The following is a 21,061-nucleotide window of genomic DNA, read 5'->3' as shown; positions in this document are numbered from 1 at the left end:
TTCTTTATTAACAAAGACATGCTTCAGACACAACATTTGCTGGTATAGTCATAATTCTACCTTGCAACAACAGTACAATCTTTTACCAAGTCAGTTTTGTTACTGCTTAAGGTGAATATATTATTTCCTCTTAAAATGTTCAAAGCTTATCTTGGGCACACTTTTGCAGAATTTTTTAATAGATTCTTTTAGGATAGGCAAAGGATGACTTGATGATTTACTGAGGAAGTTACCCAAGGGCTGCAAGCTCTTTGTATCTTATCATAGAGCAGTGTGGCTTAGGTCCTCGTGGCACATCGAGCAAAAAAATCTTGCTGATTTTTTTTTGCCCTGAAAAAACATAGAATCAATCTCTCTCTCTCTCTCTCTCTCTCTCTTCTCTATCTCTGTCTCTCTCTCTGTCTCTCTCTGTCTCTCTCTTCTTTCTTTCTCTCTTCTTTCTTTCTTTCTTTCTTTCTTTCTTTCTTTCTTTCTTTCTTTCTTTCTTTCTTTCTTTCTTTCTTTCTTTCTTCCTTCCTTCCTTCCTTCCTTCCTTCCTTCCTTCCTTCCTTCCTTCCTTTCTTTCTTTCTTTCTTTCTTTCTTTCTTTCTTTCTTTCTTTCTTTCTTTCTCTCTTTCTTTCATTTACTCACACAAGTACTATAAGGCTTGACAGTAATTTTATCTTTCCTATTCTTGAAATTTAGGAAGACAGACTTTCTTCCCCCCATCCTCTAATTACTGAATCTGGCTTTTGTCTTAAGGTCATTTTTCTAAAGCAGGAGAATTTGAGAATAGTTTTCATTGTTTCACATAGGTAGAGAAATAGGACGAGGCCGAAGGTAAGAAGTTTAACGGGAGGTCTCCTGCAAAGTCAGTGCCTTAAAGGCCTGAACCTTAGCACACGATGACCTAGAAATAAACCTTCATCCTTAAGAGACCACAAAAAAACTCTGTTGTGAACTTGAGTAGCTGGCAAGGAAGGGAAGAAAAAAACCTTCTGGAAAATTTCAACTCTGTACAAGCTTCAACTTGTGCTGGAGCTCAAATGAAGTCTGCCTTAGTGCATTGCAAACCCCTGGCCAAGATTTAATTTAAAATGCTTGTCTTGTCCCAAGATGTCCCTATCCTATATACCACCATCCAGATCTAATATAAATCTTTCCTAGAAAAATCCACTTCTTATGATATCTCAGACTTCCAGAAATAAATCTTAATGAAAAACAACAGTATACCGTAAAAAAATTGCCTATCATATAAAGAACACATTCCTCAAACATGCTCTGGAAATGACAGACAACAGAAATATTCATACATATGTAAGGCAATGCATATGCTATGTAAAGGGTAGCGTTAGTTATTAATAAGCTGAGAAAATGAGAAATGTGTGAGGTTTTTTAAAAAAGCTGACAAGGATTATAGAAATGGAATTTGTGCATGCTGTAAAATGTATGTACAATAAGTAGGCGTGCCACAGGTTCAAACGCTAATTTTTTTGACATGAAGTATGTACATGTATGAATTGCCAAATTTGTTGAAGATTCCAAAAACAAATGTAATTAACACAGAAAAGCTAAAGATATAATTATGACGTAGGAAACAGAGCCTTGAGGATACCATGTGGAGTGTTGCACTCAGAGATAGTAATAAGATCCAGTCATAACACAGACAGGGATACAGAAGCCTGGGTGGGCAATGTGAGAACTCATGGCTGAACATTACTTAACTTTTCTAACTATTCCTTCTTTGTTAAATTCATTGTTCTGAGCACCAGAGAATAATACGTTTCTGCACAAAATAGCTGCATCCCTAGAAGCTGAACCTTGAGTTTGAACCCTAAGACATTCATAGTAGAGCAAAGAATCTTGCCTGTTAACAAATTCAAATTTAAACTGGTAGCAGTTTAAAACCTGTTGCAGTGTGTGTCTGCCTGCCTGCCTGCCGTCTGTCTGTCTGTCTGCATGTCTGTCTGTCTGTCTGTCTGTGGGTACATGAGCATGTGGCGGTTAGAAGACAACTTTAAGTTGTTTTTCTCATTCTATCATGTGGACTCTGGGGATTGAATCCAGTGTTAGGCTTAGAAGCAAGAGCCTTCGCCAACTGAGACTTCCCCACAGATCCTGTTCTTTCACTTGTATTTTCTTACATATCATTTTCAAAACTCGAATAAGATAAAATTTTAATAGTAACTTCAAAGGCTACATTTTTTTCTTAATTTCAGTAAGTATTATATACTAAGGGTTCATGGTTCCTACTACCCTGCAGCATCCTTTTGAAGAATTATAGCAAGCTAAAGCCTCAAGTATTTTTTCCCCAAGTTCATACAGCCTTAGAAGCAGCACAAGCAAGATTTACCCCTATCCTGTCCAATCTATGTTCTATCATATGTGTGATTGCTTGGGCACAGAGTCAAATATTTCCAACTTTTGCCCTGGAGAAGGTTAGGCATTTATTCCAAAGAGTTTTTCTTCATGAAACCATTTATAACTTCTCTCTCTTTTTATAATTATGTATTTTATTTTATGTGTATTTGCCTATCCCCTGGAACTAGAGTTACAGATATTTGTGAGCTGCCATGTAGTTGCTGGCAATTAAACCCTGGTCCTTTGGAAGAGTAGCCTGTGCCCTTAAATCTTTAGCATGAAAAATAAATGTAAAGAAAGTAATCGTGGCTCCTTACTGTTTAGTGGTCATACTGTATTAAATGCTTGCATGTATTTTAAGGACAGGTTCTTGCTATGCAGACCAGGCTAGCCTTGAACTCACAATGACCCAACTGCCTTTGCCTCTGTAGTGCTGGGATTAATTGCATGCATCACAAATCCCAGCCAAACCCTCTCCCCCAATTTCTCATATCTTTAAAAGTTATTTTTGATACAAAAGTTTTCCTTAAAAATATGAAACAGCAAGAAGTGTGTTGGACAATTTTTATAAATAGTCTTTATACCACTTTGTTCTCTCTTCAAAATTCATTGCTTCTCTTTTAATAGTTACACACACACACACACACACACATACACACACACACATGCACAGGCACACACATATGTGTTAGTTTTAAACAGAATTATTGGTTCAAGGCTACCACTTTCCTGTTGGAAATCATCATTATGACTTTCCCATCTGTCTCCAGTTGCTCTCCTCAAGCTGACCTACTCATTTGATCCCTTCCTTGGCATCTAGTTATTAGATAATACTGATAGAGAATTTTGGAGCATTCAAAGAACACCCTGGTATGAGATGAAAGCCTGGTCTGCATCTGTCTCTCCACATTCCTGAGAGCCTATTGTCACAAAGCTCACATTCTGATGACCTACACCATTGCTCTCTCCCTTTATAGCAATGTCTTTCCAATTCTACTTTCGCTTACTCTGAGTATTTCTGCGTTCCACTTTTGCTTCAGAAACCATTATTTCTGAGTATTTCTGCGTTCCACTTTTGCTTCAGAAACCATTATTGTTTTTGCTTTTTAAAATAAATTTTATTAATCAAATATCCCCAAGTTGTAAAGATATTAAAATCCCTCCAATCATTGAAAATCAGAAAACAGTCTTACAGCATCAAAATCCAGTTATTCCCACCCCCCCCCATCTCCGTTCTACATCTTTATAGTGATCCATCTTCAGGTTGAGACGTGATGGGGCCATGATGGAAAATTTGGTATGACTTGACATAGCATACTTTTGTGTTTCATTTCTGTAATTAATGAGAACAAAGAGTGGCCCACTTGCTTTCCCCTTTATATGTATGACATCACAAGGTAATCTTAGCTTTAAATTGTTTTTTGTTTGTTTGTTTGTTTTGCTTTGTTTTTTGTTATATATATATGTATATATATATACATATATATAAATATATAAAACTACATATATATACTACACACACACATATGTATATATAAAACTACAACCGGTGTTCCTTATATTTGGCAGATTGGGTAAAGTGGGTTTATGCAAGAACCAAGGTTTAGAGCATTGATAAATGGACCTGTGATGTGGTGTTTGTTAGGAGAAAGTTAAAATTTTCTTGTAGGTCTCACAGGGGAAAGACCACAGCATATTTTTATGAACATGGGGAAGTTTGTTTTATGGAGCTGTTCTTCTCAAACTGATTTGTGGATGCCGTTTATATGATGTGTGTTTGGTTTTTGGAGACAGAGCCTCACAGTTGTAGCCAAGGCCATCCTTCTACCTCGACCTCCCTAGTGCTTGGAGTGTGTGGATTAAAACTAGCATGATCTCCAAAAAGTTATTTTTTCCCTTTAACTCTAAACCTGATGCCTAGGATTTCATTGGCTTAGCTTGATGGCAGCAAACTTTAAATGCAAAGGTTAAACAATGAGTTTCTCATGTACATCTGCTGAATTCATTACAGTACTATTACCTTGAGATAAAAATTCAGGCTCATTCTTTTTTTCTGTTCCCGAGCAACTACTGACAGGGGCATTTACTCCACGATGAATGGCTGGCTGCTTTCGTTCTCCCAATGATATGTTTTTGAGTTTTGAATGTCTCTAGGGACAGGATAAATCTGTGCTTTGCCACACTGGAAACAAAACCCAAAAGCTGGCGGCAAAAGCTATCCTTCTGTTTTACAAACAGAGGTGGCTGTGGGCTGTTCCTCACTGCCTGACTTCTAGATGTTATCTACTCCACTTGCCATTGCCCTCTGCAGCACAAAAGCATCCGAACTGAACTTGTGACTTGTCTCTTTCTGGAGGAAAAGCCGAAGAAGAGATAATCCATTTATCAATGAAGGACACCAAGTGGGTAATTTATTTTCTTGAAAACAGGTAAAAGTGGTTTGATCAAACTTGAATCTGAGTGTTTCATTCCTTTTGTGAACTTGTCCTGAGGATGGAATAGCAGAGGGGAAGACTGAGGGAGATCATACTCAAGACACTATTTCTCTTATCTTGCAAATGGTCGTACGGTAAGAAATGTTTTAGAAGACAACTTATATCATGTATTAAATCCAACAACGAAGATTCAAAACTGTCATTCAGTTTTCATGTCCTTGCCCTAAAGGAGTCATGTTTCTTCCTTGCCTCTTTATAGATGGGTATGACTGGTAACATGAAATTCAGAACTCAATGGATTTATTTCCTGTCTGGATTAATTGCAGTGATAGAGACACCAGTTTGCTGGCATGCTCTTGTCATACGTGTGTTATTTATTATGGATTGAGTAGGATGGTAAATTCAGTTTTATAGCATAGTGGAGTTGAGGAGCATGCCTTTATTCAATATTGTTCTTGAACTCAATGATGGTCCTTCTGTGTAAATAATCTCATCAGCCTCTTGTGTGAGCCCATCCTTGAAGAATTCCTCATATGGATGCGTAATGAAAAAAATAGACTACAATTTTGTCCTTGTCAGTGGTGTCGGAACAGAGGAGAGGCTCAGAGTCGCAGTTGGATAAAGCTTCACAGAGACATTGTGTCTGAATGAGTAAGCGGCTTACACATCTCAGTTTTTATAGAAAATAAACACGGATGACAGTCTTGAGCCTATATGAAGGACAGGCTTATTTATGCTCTGTCTAGTAAATCTCATTCATGTGGAACGTATACCCATGATTCTTCAGATCTGACCTCCAAGTCTCGAGTCTTCTTGACTTGAATTTCCTTCATTTTACCATGGGACCTTGTTTTTAATTTGCTGAACAGTTCTTATTTATGCACCAAAGCCAAAACCTATACTGAATCATATTTTTATCCTGGAGGTTCTTAATTAGATCAATAAGCCAAGGATATTTCCATAAAACATAGGAATACAGTATACTCTGATGCTTCCTCTTCATGTTATTTAGAAAAATGAAGTCATTTGCATGTTTTATAACAATAAAAATAAGGCTGCAAGAATCTATAACTTCTATTTACTCTAGGAATAAAGTAATTTTGGTCTTAGACATATGTGCTGTTATTTCTTTAACATAATTATTTTTATTAGTTCTTTGACAGTTTCGTGTATGTATACAATGTGTTTAGGTAGCATTCACACCCTTAATGCCTATTAGATCCACCCTCCCTCTTTTTATATCCTCTTTTTAGATGGCTTGGTGAGTCTAATTAGTACTGGCCATATATACATCAGATAATGGTCAGCTTATCAAAGATTGCACCCCTAATGGAAATTGATACTTCCTCTCTTAGCAGCTATTAGGTGTCAATATCTCCTCAGGTACACATCAAGGCCCCTGAGATCTTAAGTATACTGGCCGTGTTCTATCCAAAAGACACTGTTTTATTTGGGTCCTTCTTGACTAGTTGTAAATTTTTGTGTTGACTGATGTCCACCATACACAGACACTTCTCTAATGAATATCAAAAACTACACCAATCTATTGGTATCAAGATAATGCTTTTAGAAAGGCAGTTTGATGATACGTTCATTTATCTGTTCGCCTTGGGGCCAGGATCCCCAGCCAGTTCTTAGTCAGAGTGTTACAATTCCAAGCCTGAGTTTTCTTCTGCAGTGTAGGGTTCAAATCCCATCATAAAGAAATTGCTTGCTTGCATAATACCAATGCCACTAATGCACCCCTGGGCACTCCGTCAGGCAGTCATTTTAGCTTGCAGACTTTACAGACAGAAAAGAATGTTGGGGGCTTTACTTGGTCAGCAGCCTACATAACACCTTTTAGGAGTATGAAAGCCAGCCAGCACATAGGTAACTCTCTGGTAAGTACTGGCTTGATTTCTGCATGTCCTATGACCATAGCTTACTTTTATTTACCTCCCATAGCCTCTGATAAGAACAAATTTCGCATATAGAGTAAGTCCTTTTAAGCTCTGGGAGAAGAAACTTGTAAAAGAGTAAAATTTCGTATGGCTTTAAAAATATCCTTCATGTTATTATTCCTCTCTCCACTTTACCTTTAGTCTTGCTCCCCTACCCTCCGCTGCACTTAAATCTCCCACACTTCCTTTATCACTTCAGATTGCTTAGATACCTTACTTAGGATCTTTCATCCTCTGCTGTGAAAGCCTATTTGGAACTTAAAGAAAAATAATGAGATGACAGGCATCCAGAACTCTGGTGCCTCCAGCACTTCATTCACTGTGTTCTCAAGCTAGAACATTGCCAGGTGTGAAATGTCGCTCAAAGTGGAGTTGGAGGTGAACTGTGGCAGAGAACAGACATCTTGACATAGTACTCACATAGTCAAAGAAAATTTGATGGACGATTAGAAGAGCTAATTTCACAGTTTTTGAGGAACGACTTTGCAATTTCATTTCTAAAGGAGTAATTTCATTTATTACCTATCTCCAACAGCGCCTTTAAATATAATTGTTGTCCCAACAGCACAACATAAATCCTAGGATTAGTAAACAACAAAAAGGGGACTGGAAACAAGAAGTAATATTTCTATACTTTCTACCAATAAGCAGTAAAAATTAATAATCACCCAGGGTATGAGTTGCTAAGAAAGAGAAGTTGAAGAGGAGGGTTGTTAAAGATCAATCCCATCAAAGGTACAAGGGCAGAATCTACTTGTTCCTGAATCTTCAGAACCTGGGACACTATGCATTATTTTGAAGAAATCATATACTATATAGTGTTGCTTGCATAATTAGTTCTTATGTTTTGTTCAGCTAAATCCAGTCCTATTACTTAAAGAGAATGATGCCTTACTGCGTATTAGACAAAATTTCGGGTAATACTTCATATTTAAATGCATCCAAAACTCAGTTGTAATTATACTAAACATTTAACTTGTGACATTTGCTAGCATATGTCATGAGCATAGTTTTAAAATATTACTTTCATAGCAAGTTTAACATAACACATGTTTAGTTCATGAACATTAATTCTTTCTGTGTTTTTCTTAATGCTCTAAAATTTATATAAATTTCCAGCTATGATAGTTTACCCGTCACAGGAAACAATTATTTCACAATAAATGATGATAGTATTTGTTGTCTGATATTCAAAAGCACAGATGATATTGACATTTTTGAAGGGATTTCTCAGTGTGGTGTATTGAAGCAATGAAGTTATGATTCAAAACCATTTAGTTTTTTTTTTAAAACAAAATGTGTGCCCTGAACTTCTGAAAACATAATTAACCCCCCTTTGCCTATTCAACGCTGGTTTGTGGAGTTTCAGGGCACAGAAAAATGAAAATAAGTATTTTGGAATGAGCATCACTTGTCCTCCTATATCTAGGATTACAGACACGACACACATCTCATCTGGCTTTTAGATATGGGTTCCATGCAATCACTTTACTGGCAAACCCATCTCCCCAGCTCCCACTAAAAAACTTTTTAAAAAGAAAGGAAAATATATTTTTTCTGTAACTGTTGTTAACACCTTCTTATTTTATTATAAGCTATGCTATATTAACTACTATGTTGATTTTTGTAATGTTTTTATTAATTCTTTGAGAATTTTACATTGTATGTTTTGATCATACACATCCCCTTTCCTGGACCTCTCCCCTACCTTCCTACCCGCCCACTTTTATTCCTCCCTTTCCTCAGATCATCAGGTCAGCATTGTTATAGCCTGCTACCCCTGGGTGTTGATCCTTCCCTGCAGTGTAGTTATCACCAGGCATCACTGCACTGGTTGACTTTCTCTATCCCAGCAGCAATTGAATGCTAAAACTCCTCAGCTAAGGATGCAATTCCATGCCAATCTTCCCTGTTCCCTGCTAGAACTTTGTCTGGTTTGAGTCATGCAGGTCATGTGCATGCACCCACAACCACTGTGAGCCATATATGTATATACCCTATTGTGTATGGGAAATACTGTTTCCTTCAAAGTCATTCATCTCCTTTGGCTCTTATAATCTTATCACCTACTCATACCTATACATAGATCCCTCAGCCTTGAGGAGAGCTGTGTGGTTGAATACCACATCTTGGACTGAATTTTCTGAAATCCCTTATTCTCTCCAAATGAATGACATATTTCTCATCACATCCTTGTGTTTATGAGACCTGGTCAGCAGATGCTGGTGTGTAAGGCACGGCACATATATTTCCCAAGTTAATTTTTCAGGATGATAAATAGAGGAGACCCATGTTTTTCTTTTTTTTTTCTTTTTGTTTTTATTAGATATTTTCCTAATATACATTTCAAATGCTATCCCGAAAGTTCCCTACACCTTATCCCCCCCTGCAGCCCTGTTCCCCTACCCGCCCACTCCTTTATTCCTCTTTATTTTCATATGATGACTCTGCTTCTTTCTTTTATGGTATAAAATAAGCAATAAAGGAGTCAGTGCCCTCCCTCCTCCCTCCTTCCAAGCATCTAGCCTGCCAAATCCTGAGTTTCATTTCTGTGGCTCTTCCCTGAAGTGGATGAGTGTCATGATATGAGAATCTCTCCACACTGTGCTGGACCCTTCCTGCTGTCTGCTTGAGTAGTATTGCTCCTCTTGTAACTCATATGTTCTCCCATCTCTAAGCAAGCACGTCAGTTTATAAAATGTTACAATATTTCCATCACGCTAAGAAAGTTCCCCGACTTGCATTTCCGCAGCGTTTCGCTCTTTTAAGGAAGAGAGCATAATCATTCCACAGTCCCCTTTCTTTTAAGGTCCCTGTGCTCAGCTATTGCTACCTGTTGACCAAGTTTCTTCTATGTCAAAAATCTATTCCATGTTGAAAGCTATTATTAGCCTTCATCCCAGCTGATTCACTGTCTGAAGCACGTTTATAGCAATGACCGTTCTCCCCACAGACACTATTTTGGATTATTACTCACTCACTGGCCATCTCATCATTCTTTTTCTTATTATGAATTAGACTGCATCTTATAAACTCCCATTGTTGAGAAACACAGGACTATTTCCCCCCCCCAGGTTTCATTTGTCTTCTGTTTCTGCACTCACTCCACACGGTGGTCTGGCTATCTCACTCCAAACTTTCTCCTGAGATTCTACGTTTCAAATCTCAGCATTTTGTACTCAGGACTCTTCTTTACTAGAGAGTTATGCTGAAAATACCACTGTATTCTTTCTCGATTATCTTTTTTTTCCCCTCATTTTAATTGGTTACTTTTTGTTTACATCTCAAATGTCCCCTTCTCAGGTTCCCTTCCACAAACACCTTTTCTCATCCCCCTTTCCCTGCCTCTATGAGGGTGCTCCCCCACTTACCCACTCACTCCTACTTCATCACCTTAGCATCCCCCTATTCTGGGGCATCCAGCCTCCACAGAACCAAGGGCCTTCCCTCCAATTGATGCCAAATAAGGCAATCCTCTGCTCCATCTGGGCTGAAGTTATGGAGTCCCCTACATGTGTACTCTTTGGTTGGTGGTTTAGTCCGTGGGAGCTCTGGGGTATGAGGCTATGTCCAGTTAGTTGATATTGTTGTTCTTCGTGTGGGGTTGCAATCCACTTGCTCCTTCAGTCTTTCCCCCTAACTCCTCCATTGAGATTCCCATGCTAAATCGGATGGTTGGCTGCAAGCATACACATCTGTATTGGTCAGGCTCTAGCAGAGCCTTTCAGGGGACTGCTATACTGGGCTCATGTCAGCAAGCACTTCTTGGCATCATCAGCATTAGTATCTGGGTTTGGTGTCTTCAGATGGGATGGATCGCTAGGTGGGGCAGTCTCTGGATGACCTTTCCTTCAGTCTCTGCTCCACTCTTAGTCCCTGTATTTTCTTTAGACAGGAACAATTATGAGTTAAAATTTTTGGAGGGTAGCCCTGTTCCTCAACCAGGGGCCATTCCTAACCTGTGGATATGGTCTTTACAGTTTCTATCTTCCCTGTGTTGGGTATTTCAGCTAATGTCATCCTGATTGGCCCCTGGCTGCATACAACCTGGAGTCCACACTGCCAGTAATTTGTCACCTCACCCAGCTGTTAGTCTTCACATCAATTACTGGCTGTCTGCATCCATTTTACTAAGCTGTTCATTGACTACTGTTTGATGCAGAATGTGGGTGGCCCTCTGCCTTAATTTTAGGCCCTGTAGGCCTATGTTATATTGGCCTATTGCTATATTAGCAATGTTCCAAACAAAAGGTAATCTGTAATTTTACCATGGAGTGCCCTTTCCTGGCAGACACAGGTCCTTGTATACATGATATCTTGCAGACATGTAGGGGACCCTATTCTAAGTTGTCACTGTTATTGAGTACTTTCTTTATTTCATCTGCTTTCTGGCTGTACATTATTATTATACAGTTTTAATTTAGATTTCCTTATTCATCAGATTCTCCTTGTGTGTTTAATATTCCTTGAGTTTCCAGTTTATATCTGTTTCCCATTTTCCAGTATTTATTTGTATTTTTAATCTGTTTGCTTATCCTTTTTAACCAGTAAAGAGAGATTTCTTTCTGTATTTTTCAAGCTAGTTGTTAGTTGCTAGTAAGGTAAATAACTTTTTTGTGTCTTTTATCAGACAGTTTTTAAATTTAGGTTTTGTCTGTCCATTTGCTTTTCTGACTTTATACTTTTGTTTTTAAGGTCATTTGTTGTGACCAAATTATAAAGCTATTCTCTCATGTCTTCTCCTAATATTTTTAAACTTTTCTATTCTATATATTGATGTCTTTAAAGATCAAATCATTGGTATATTTGTTACTGTTCAGTTTTTCTATGATATCAGATGTAATTTAATTTGATTGGATAATCAATCCTTTCAATTTTTTTTTTTTTATTGAATTCCCTACTACTTTTCCACTGGTCCTTTAAAAATAAATATCACCATTTAGCTGCTGGTAACATCATTATCAGGTCCCTTCATAGTCCTTATCCCAACTTCCTTGTCTGTGTGTTTACCCTGTTCCAACACTGCTCACTGGGCCATAAACACTATAGATTCGGGGATGTGTTATATGAAGTGAAAGTCACATCTCTCTGTTTTAAATCCTGTTTGTCATTATAATTTTTCAAATAACTGAAAATATTTTGAAGAAAGTATGATTTTGAAAGATTTGATGTTTGCATTGATCCCTATGATAAATGTTGTCATTAATCCTTAGTTACATGATTTTCCCTGTGAATGCTGAAAATCTTTAAAACTCCTCTTATTGCTTTTGCCTATATTTTATTTTTCTGTATCTTCTTTTGAGGCCAGGATTGTAAGAGTTAATTCCTTAGGCCAGTTGTCAATGATACATGAACACTTTAGATTTTTATTTACTAATCTTGTGTTGGGCACCATTGCTGCATTATTGTATAGATTTTAAAGATTAATTGTATGGATTGTTTTGCGTTTCTCCAGAACTTTCACAGCATTTCTGAATAATGTTAACTTGCTGCTGTGTTTCTTATTTCTATTTCTTTTGTTAGTTCACCTGCCTGCATCCATACCTTATGTCTGTGTTCACAGAGAATTGATATAATGTCTCACCACTGACTATAATTTTAGAGGATGTCCTAAACCATATTAATGCATTTGTCTTCCTTCCTAGTTGATTAGGATAGGCAATAATTTTTGAAATATTTGAATAGTGTTGTAAAATGTCTTTCCTAGTCATTGAAGGTTAAAATTTTTGTCTTCTGTAAAACATTAATGTCATGAATTTACAGCATATGTTGTAAGCTCTCATTCTTTGTGTTTCCAGATTTCATTTTTTTCAGTTAAAAACAAATTTTATAATTTTTGAAAATATTTTATTTATTTATTTACACTCCAGATTTCTACATATGTCAAGTTATAATATAATGATTACATTATGTTTATATTAATATATTATATAACATATGTCATGCATATAATATTTTATATGCATTTTTTGTAAGTGGTATTTCCAGAAACTTTGTACCCAAATACATGCATACATTTGCATTTATTTTCATAGATTCACATAAGAGTTTCTCAGCATCACCTAAATTTAGGAAGTTTTCAGTCCTTTTATAGCCAATTTGTTGTACTTTTTCTAGAACAAAGTAACATGTTACAAAATTCAGTTAAAAGTTTGCTTGCATGTAAAATTTGTTTTGGAATGTGTGCATTTAGGATTTATGATATCTTAAACCTCTTGTAGCCTTTTTACTTCTTTATCATTTTTTAAATGTTTAAATGTTAAAAATATAATAAATACTTTTAATCAAAATTTTTATACATAATATGAAAATTCATAGAAATATATTAGCTTTAATTTTTCTGGTATTATTTTTTTCTGGTCTTTGGCTTTTGTCATTTTTTAATCTAGAATTTTACTGTTTTATTGTTCTTTATGTATTCTTGTGTTCCATTTTGACCTTGCAACCATTTCTTTGAGTCCCATTTTGTTAACATTTGCTCTTCATTTTATCCCTCTGTGTCCATTTATCTAAATAGAAAATATTATGTTCTGTACTCTTGAGGTTATTCATGATATATAACTTCTATGGTTAGTGTTCTTGAAAGTTTCTCCTCCTCCTCCTCTTCCTCCTCCTTCTTATTCTCTCTCTCTCTCTCTCTCTCTCTCTCTCTCTCTCTCTCTCTCTCTCTCTCTTTCTGTAGTCCTGGCTGCCCTGGAACTTACTATGTAGATCAGGCTGGCCTTGAACTCAGAAAATTCAGGGATTAAAGGTGTGTGCCAATATGTCCCCCCCAAATTCCTTATTTTTTGTGTCTGGACATGTGGTCTAATCCCTGGCTATAGGGCTTCTAGTGGCTTCCTTGTCCTGCTTGGCTAGCTTTGCTTGACAATTGCCAATTGATGGGGTCCCAGAGAAGAATAGATGGTGTATTTCAGGGCATGAGAGACTGTGTGAGTGTATTGGCTGCATTGCCATAATCTGGATTGCAGAGTTGAGATTAACAAAGAGTTGGTAGCTACCTCCTTTAGTAAGAATTTTATTTCATTGCTAATATAGCAATTATGTCTCAATAAATTGTAGAGCTCCATCTAGTATATAGTAATAATAGGAGCTATATATAGTTTTACTTGTATAAAATGGTGACAGAAACTTTATTTCATGTGAGAGTTATGTCAGAAGAGAGAAAAAACATTAAGAATTAACATAGCCATGAAAAGCTTCTTATCATAATATTCATTTTTGCTTATTTTTAAAAGTATATGGAAGCCATGAGATTGTAAGATGGGTGAGCAGGCCGTAGCAGGTTTCCTCTGAAACACATGTGCTGTTTTAGATTCCTGGAGCCCATGTTAAAGTGCATAGATAAAAGCAGCTCCACAAAATAGTCCTGTGACCTTCACATGCACACAGTGCCTAACCCCACACATATTTATAATAAAATTTAAAATTTTAAAAAGAATGTGTAAATATCTTTGCACTTAGAGTAAATTTTATGAAAAAATGCGAGTGTTTAATACAAGGTCACATGAGAAAATGAGTTTAAGTAGATAGGAAGCTATTTGTTCTATGGTGAGATAAGAAATATTGAATATCATTATTATAGCGTTGATTAGGCCCTAGTATTGACGATGAGAAGTAAAGATTTTGTAATCCAGGGAACTTATGTGATCACAATGCAATATAACTGCTTTGGAAGCTTGCTATATGGCAAACATATCCAAACTGTTTTTATGAATAAATTTAATGAGTTGTCAAAAATGCAGGTAGACTTTCTTCTTATTCTCAATTGAAATAATCCAGTTGTCGTCAGCATTACAACCACCTCGTAAGCCTAATAGTAGATATTTAAATCATCTAACAAGCTTGAGTTGACAGCAGAACTAGAGCACTTAGCAGACATTAGGCTTCTGAAGTAATTATTAAAATTAGTCTGATGTGGCCCACAGGATGGATTTGTGACGGTGAAAATGCTTCTGGGCCTGTCATTAAGGGGCCATGAAATAATTCAGCCGAACAGAAATAAAGGCTTGGCCTCAGGAAGTAATAAATCAATAAGGACTCAAGGTTCTAAGTGTGGGTGATAGAGCAATTGGGCATTAATTTTGCTCTCATGATTAGAATTAATTTTATTTCATCCTCTGTCTACTCTTGTTCTCTTTCTTTTTAATTATTTTTTGAGATGATAATATAATTACAGGCAACTAAGGAATGCCTGAGAGCAGGAGTAGTTTTCCCTAGGGAAATTCACACCTAGGTTATCCAATACACAATACCAAATTATCAACCCTGAAAACATTCTATCTATCTATCTATCTATCTATCTATCTATCTATCTATCTATCTATCTATCTATCTATCTACCTATCTATCTATCTACCTATCTATGGTGTGTGTGTGCGTGTGTGTGTGTATGTATGTGTGTGTGTGTGTGTGTGTGAGAGAGAGAGAGAGAGAGTTACAGACCGAGTAGCTTGTGTATAGATTTACACAGAGAGATATGTATGTACCAAGATTAGTGGAGAAAAGTGTTTATGAACTTGAGAGAGAACAAGGAGAGGGACATATGGGGAGTTTGATCAGTTGGTAAGTCAGGGATATTTAAGATTCGGCAGTTTTTCCTTCCATCCCAGTTTTTCCCATGTTAAAATGGCTCATATTATCTTTAAAGGGGAAAAGCACATTTTTATAAAAACCGTGGGATATTGTTTTCCTTCAGATCTGAGACATTATTTTTTAACAAATTATGTCAGAATGTTATAGTACTCTCTCTCTCTCTCTCTCTCTCTCTCTCTCCAAGTGCCCATGCTTAATGAAGAGCCATCTTTCTAAAAGTTACATTTTCACTGTGATTTTGAAATCAACATAGTAACCCTTTCAACAACAGGGAACCCAACAGGGATTCTCATTGCACTCATTGGAAGAACTAAAGTTAAAATCAACTGCATGGGTAGAAGAAGCTAATACAGAGAAATGTTTCAGTAATGATCGCGCCTACAGATAGTGAAAGAAAAAATGATCTAGTACCTTTGCCTCTGTCACATCCATCTGCACAGAGATGCAGGGAGTACGCACCTCCTTTCCTCTTAGCAGTGGAGTGAACGGTAACGCATATGCATGTGGCATAGAAGGTTTACTTGCCAGAGAGTTGGACAAGACTTGAAAAGAAACATGTTTTGTTTATACTCTTGTTACTAAAGTAGACTGATGACCAGCTAGGGTCTCTGACACACCAAGAGTAGATCATACTTGTGAGGCTCACCATACTGCCAACTGCCCTCCTGAGTTAATTCTGATCTTCTATAGGATAGACAAAATGGTACCTAGAAGATCACTGGTCAAGAGAACTTGAGGAATTTGAGAGACACCCTTCAGGGAACAACTCAAGTAAGGAAAGGGTGTTGGAAGAAGCCCTTGGATGGGAGAACTCAAGCTTATAGACTGTTATAGGAAATATCACCCAAACCAGAGGTGTCCTCTAACCAGATTCCCAGTAGGGGAACTTCTTATCTCACTGGAATAGGCTCCACGTAGTACAGTCATAACTCAGTCATTGACTTGTACCTATGGCTTTCATGGAGCACAAGAAACATCAGGCCATCTGTCTTAGTCAGGGTTTCTATTCCTGCACAAAACATCATGACCAAGAAGCAAGTTGGGGAGGAAAGGGTTTATTCAGTTTACACTTCCACATTGCTTTTCATCACCAAAGGAAGTCAAGACTGGAACTCAAGGAGGTCAGGAAGCAGGAGTTGATCAGGAGCCATGGAGGGATGTTACTCACTGGCTTGCTTCCCCTGGTTTTCTCAGCTTGGTTTCTTCTAGAATCCAGGACTATCAGTTCAGGGATGGCACAACCCACAATGGGTCCTCCTCCCTTGATCACTAATTGAGAAAATGCCCCACAGCTGGATCTCATGGAGGCATTTCCTCAACTGAAGCTCCTTTCTCTGTGATAACTCCAGCCAGTGTAAAGTTGACACACAAAACCAGTCAGTACATCATCTGAGCAGTGTGTTTTCATACAGTTTCCACCTTTGCAGCCTTTGGTTTTAACCTAGCATGTGCTAAGGCAGCTTCGTGTGTCTTTGTTCATAAACGTGCCCCCTTCCTCCATGTCTCTCCCCATCATTTCCAGCCTGAGAATGTTGGAAAGCCATTTCACATTTTATTGCATCAATTTCCCTGCATCCTCTGCTGTAACTGTGGTACTGATTCTCAACTGAACAATTCTAACAGGTTTTTTGTTTTTGTTTTTTTTTTTTCCTATCCAGGTTCTTATTTTGTACAATGATTTTTGGAAAGTGTCTAGGTTCTATCTTGATTGCAAATCATGAGACAGTAATAACCTATATCAGTTAAATGATTTGGAGTTAGCTCTAAGTGGGAATCTAATCATGGCTCTTTTATTCATCTTAGGTCCATTTCAGCAAGTTATTCAACCTTTTAAGCCTCAAACTTCTGATTAGACAAAATAATGATATCTTCTTTGTTATATCACAGCATAGTTCTTTAGTGGATCATACATTTTGAGTGATTTTTACTAATACAGGACTTTTCTACGGGTCCATATGTTTTACCCCTTCCTACTCAATGTAGTTATTTTGGATCTAGTTGTACTCTCAGGAGCACATAATCTAAAGACTGCCTTTGCATTGAAGACAGATAGACCTTTGCTTATCTGAGAGCCACTTGTGTTTCCAGAAGTGTTTTTGGTGGTGAGTCCACTGTGGTAAGACAGACAATGCCTCCTCACTAGGCCACAGTCTGTTTCCCTCAGTCCATTTCCATCTGTGCTTTCATTTTTAAAATGACTTAGTGACTTCTTCCTCCCTGTTCCCTGTTCAGTTTTGCCTTTAGAAAAGCTATGCACATCTTTACAAGACTAACTGATTTTCCTCATCTTTTTTTCCTGGAAGTTTGTTCTAATGCTCATCCCTTGATCTGCCTCTCTCCAGTCAGTGTGACTGCTGAATCATTATATCTTGGAACATTTTCTCACATATTAGAGAGATCATAGATAAGATAGATAGATAATATAGATAAGATAAGATAGATGGATAGATAGATAGATAGTTTTATTCCCTAATAGCCACAGGCTATTTACATATAGTACTTTCTTCATTACAGCTGACTGTTAGATGTTGCTTTTCTTGAACTTGGAAGCACAAATCTCAACCATGTCTTCCATGACTCTGCTTATACCCAGGCTGTCTCCAGCTATTTTTCATGCATGGGCACTGCCCAATGATTTTAATTTAACTTCACATACATGTTTCTTGAGTGTTTATCATGAGCAGTACAGAAAAGACCACACAGTCTGTAGAAAGCCCTGGAGATTCCACTTTCTGTTCTCCATTGCCTTCACTGAGACATGAACACATTTCTCTGGTGTTCTTAGTCACTTTGGCCAGGCCCACTCTAGTAACTTACATCTTTGTTATACTTCCTTTCTAGTCTTCCACTTCCCAACCTATCTTTAAAACTTCACATTTTGTAAGCAATTTTGCTAGTATAAATAATTTCCTCTAGTGTGTATATTTATGCATATCTTCTAATGTCATTTTCTTTCTTAGACTAAAATCAAACTCACCTTGTCACTTTTGTTAAACCCTCTTCTTGCCACTTCTCCCACTTGTTGGTTTCAGGTCATCTTGCCCTACTTGGGCTATCACACTATAGCCCCCACCTTCAAACTACTTCATCCCTGCAACTCAAAGCTCTAAAACCTGCTTCAAACTCACTTTCCACACAATTCCCCCAACTTGTGGCTTCGTGACTTCCAATCTGTATGATCTCCCATACTTGAGGCTTCTCACCACTGATCTGCCTGATTATGCTAATACCTTTCATGTTACATCATGAAGATGCTGCCTGAGTATGTCTACCTTTCCAGCTATGACACAAATGTCATTCTTTAGACTTTTCACCCCTCCAGGCATGAAATACACTTCTATCATCTCCATCTGCATTCTGTGGGACAATGAACATACTACCAACTTAATAAACATCTTTTAAGGAAACAATTGAGTTTGGCAGTTTATCTTCTTTTAAAGCATGATTATATGTTGTGAAGTACCAGTAAAGCAATAAAGGCTATATCCTTGTTGAATGGCTAGTATTTAAGAATACAAATTGTCTGTCATTTACGCAGACATTTTCTGTCTTTGTCAACCATTGTTGAATTAAGGTAGCCTACCATGCCAAACCTGAGAAGAGGAAGTTCTTTCTCTGGTCATATTTATGGTCTTTGAAATAATCAGGTCCTCAAATTATTACAAAGTAAACCATACAAATAGGGGATAGAACGGGAAAGACAACTAAAGGACAATTGAGTTTCCAAGCTCCCTTCTGTAACTGGTTATCATATCCTAAATAATTCTGTCAATTACCACAGTATCTCTCTTGGCCCTTGTTTTATAAACTTCTGATGACTTCTCCTTTCCATAAAGCTTCTGAACATGCTTCCATGTCCAATTTGTTCTCTCAAGGCTGAAACATCTCAATTGCAACTAGATATAAGTTACCACTTTGTAAAAGAGGGTGGCTTGATGGATAAATATTTTGAAGATTCTGGGAAATGTTTCTCAGTGCTCTCTTTAAAACAAAAATATGTACGATGACTTAGCTGTGCTGTAAGGCATGGACTTTGTTTTTGCCGTGCGTAGTAGGTGTCCAACCCACTGATGTGCTGTGTATAGTAGGTGTCAAGCCCACTGACTATCAGTTGGTCAGTCCACCCTGTAACCTGCTTACAGACTGTTATAAAATAGGGATTAAAAATTAGCATTCACAAGAAAAGGTCAGCTAAGCACTGAAGAGTTACTCCAGGCAACATCAAAATATTCAAGCAACATATTTTTCTGAAATGTAATTGAGTTATAGAATATACCAATAACGAAGAGTTCAGTGTTATTGACTTTTGAGTATTGACTATATTTCTGCGTTCTATTTCCATGCACCCTGCTGTAGCCCAGACAGGAAGAACAGGTTTATTCTTTATGATTACAAAGTCCTCTTTTGTCATTAGCCCATGCTGAACTGGTAGTTTTTATAGCCTGACAAGGGACCAAGTCATCACTACCTGGAGGGAATCAGTTAAATCATCTGAAGATGGCTCTTTTGCTCTGATGGGAAGTTGGAGCTGACTGTTGGAGAGTCTCTCACTCCCCAGGTGGCAAGGGTTAGTGTTGTTGAAGAACTGACAGATTTTACCCTCTGGGTGGGTAGACTAGATTGGAAAATACATAGGGGAAGAGCTTGTCAAGGAAATTCAGGGACCAGATCTGACACGTTCTAAAGGGGATTCTTACCAGCTCCCAAAATTGAATCTTAAATGCTTATGGTTTATGGACGTATACAAGTCTGCAGAAGACAAAGAGCAAGAAGTAAAAATTATATATATATATATATATATATATATATATATATATATGTGTGTGTGTGTGTGTGTGTGTGTGTGTGTGTGTGAAAATATCTGGAGGGACATAACATTTTAGGATTTGTCAGCTCATTATTTGTTGAGATGACAATAATAGTCTCATTTGAGGAACAAGTTCTTTGGGGGATAGAGTTCTTTGTTTTTTGTTTTTTAAACAGTGCTTTAAGGGTGATTGACTAATGGAGTGAGAATATGATATTGAGTCAAAGTTTCGAAATTACAGGGAGAGGTTTTAGTGCCAAACAGCGAAAAATAAGAGTTGTGACACCAGACTGACTAGGTGCAGGTTGGATGAGTGTTGCAGGGTTCTCTCTAGGAAAAAGACCCTGGGTATATGTGTTCAGACCTCGAGTGAATCTTAACAGCCTATGCAATGAAAGTGAAATAGTAAAAATTAAAAGACACACTTTGGAGAAAGGATTTACTATAGCATGTGCATTTGTAAGGATAATGGAGGGGATATGTAGCTGCGGAGGAATGTCTAGACTGTCATTTATATTTATGCATTAACTGCTTCATAACCCTCAAGCAGCTCACTATGAACTTGTGAGTCCTAGAAGACTAATTTATAGTTTGCTTACAGATTTGTGATCTTCCCTGCTTACCCATCATTACTTTGATTGCTTCCAATTGATCACTTCTGTACATCTTGTACTGATAGTATGCTATAGTATATTCTAATGATGGTTCTCAGCTCTAAGTATATTACTCTATTAATCACAACATCTATATTAACCCCATGTACTTGTTTATGTATCAGTACATATAACTATTTTCAGTTTTAAAATAAATAGATATGGCATAAAAATGAGCCAACATAAAATAGTATTGATGGCTCACACTCTCTTTTTTACCTGTTTTATACACACTTTTTAACCTGCTTTACACACATACAAACACACACACACACACACACACACAC

The 21,061-nt window shown here is 37.3% G+C and overlaps 1 protein-coding gene across 1 annotated transcript in view; it reads left to right on the top strand.

Moving 5' to 3' along the window:
- Trhde (thyrotropin releasing hormone degrading enzyme) overlaps positions 1 to 21,061 on the top strand; it is a 398,108-nt gene that overhangs the window by 260,140 nt on the left and 116,907 nt on the right. The window lies entirely within an intron of this gene.

Source organism: Mus caroli, chromosome 10 (assembly GCF_900094665.2).
Source record: "Mus caroli chromosome 10, CAROLI_EIJ_v1.1, whole genome shotgun sequence".
Taxonomy (NCBI): domain Eukaryota; kingdom Metazoa; phylum Chordata; class Mammalia; order Rodentia; family Muridae; genus Mus; species Mus caroli.
This window is presented reverse-complemented; position numbering and strand designations above follow the sequence as displayed.